The sequence below is a fragment of the Bison bison genome, unplaced genomic scaffold, assembly GCF_000754665.1.
Source record: "Bison bison bison isolate TAMUID 2011002044 unplaced genomic scaffold, Bison_UMD1.0 scf7180017864180, whole genome shotgun sequence".
Lineage (NCBI taxonomy): Eukaryota > Metazoa > Chordata > Mammalia > Artiodactyla > Bovidae > Bison > Bison bison.
Genome location: NW_011494752.1, coordinates 13,657,879 through 13,658,307, shown reverse-complemented (window position 1 = coordinate 13,658,307; position 429 = coordinate 13,657,879). Strand labels below are relative to the sequence as shown.

The window sequence follows — 429 nt, the reverse complement described above, 5'->3', positions numbered from 1 at the left end:
CTGCGGTAAATATGCAGGAAGCAAGCTCAGGACACCGGACAGTGTAGTTCAGTTCTGAATCGGGTCTTGAATTAACCAAATAAGGGGAAAGGACTAATAACTTAAAAAGAGTCTTACCCGGGAGACAGGCTGGAAGAGCAGATGGGATGTGACCTACAAGTGATTCATAAAGGTAGTCAAAGCCCCCAGCTGCCCCCAAACCTGGCTCCCACCAGCCCACTAATGCACCCTCCTCAGTCTGCATGCAGTGCCTCTCTTTCAGAATGAGGCAAGAAGGACAGCATCTCTGTCAAAAAGGCCTGTGGTTCCAGGCTAGGATTGGGCCCCCTCTGACTTCTGTGAACAAGGAGAAGTCTCAAATTGGCAAACTGAAACAAGCCATCGAGGCCTTGAGATCAAGGACACCCGCTCGCCAGGCACACAGCGCAG

At 51.3% G+C, this 429-nt stretch overlaps 1 protein-coding gene across 1 annotated transcript in view; it reads right to left on the bottom strand.

Annotated features, from left to right (window-relative positions):
* The window catches only part of MYH3 (myosin, heavy chain 3, skeletal muscle, embryonic), a 21,353-nt gene that overhangs the window by 20,495 nt on the left and 429 nt on the right, over positions 1 to 429 (bottom strand). Inside the window, exon 2 of the mRNA XM_010843006.1 lies at positions 118 to 153. The gene's annotated coding sequence lies outside the window, so the exon portion shown is untranslated. The remainder of the gene's footprint in view (positions 1 to 117; positions 154 to 429) is intronic.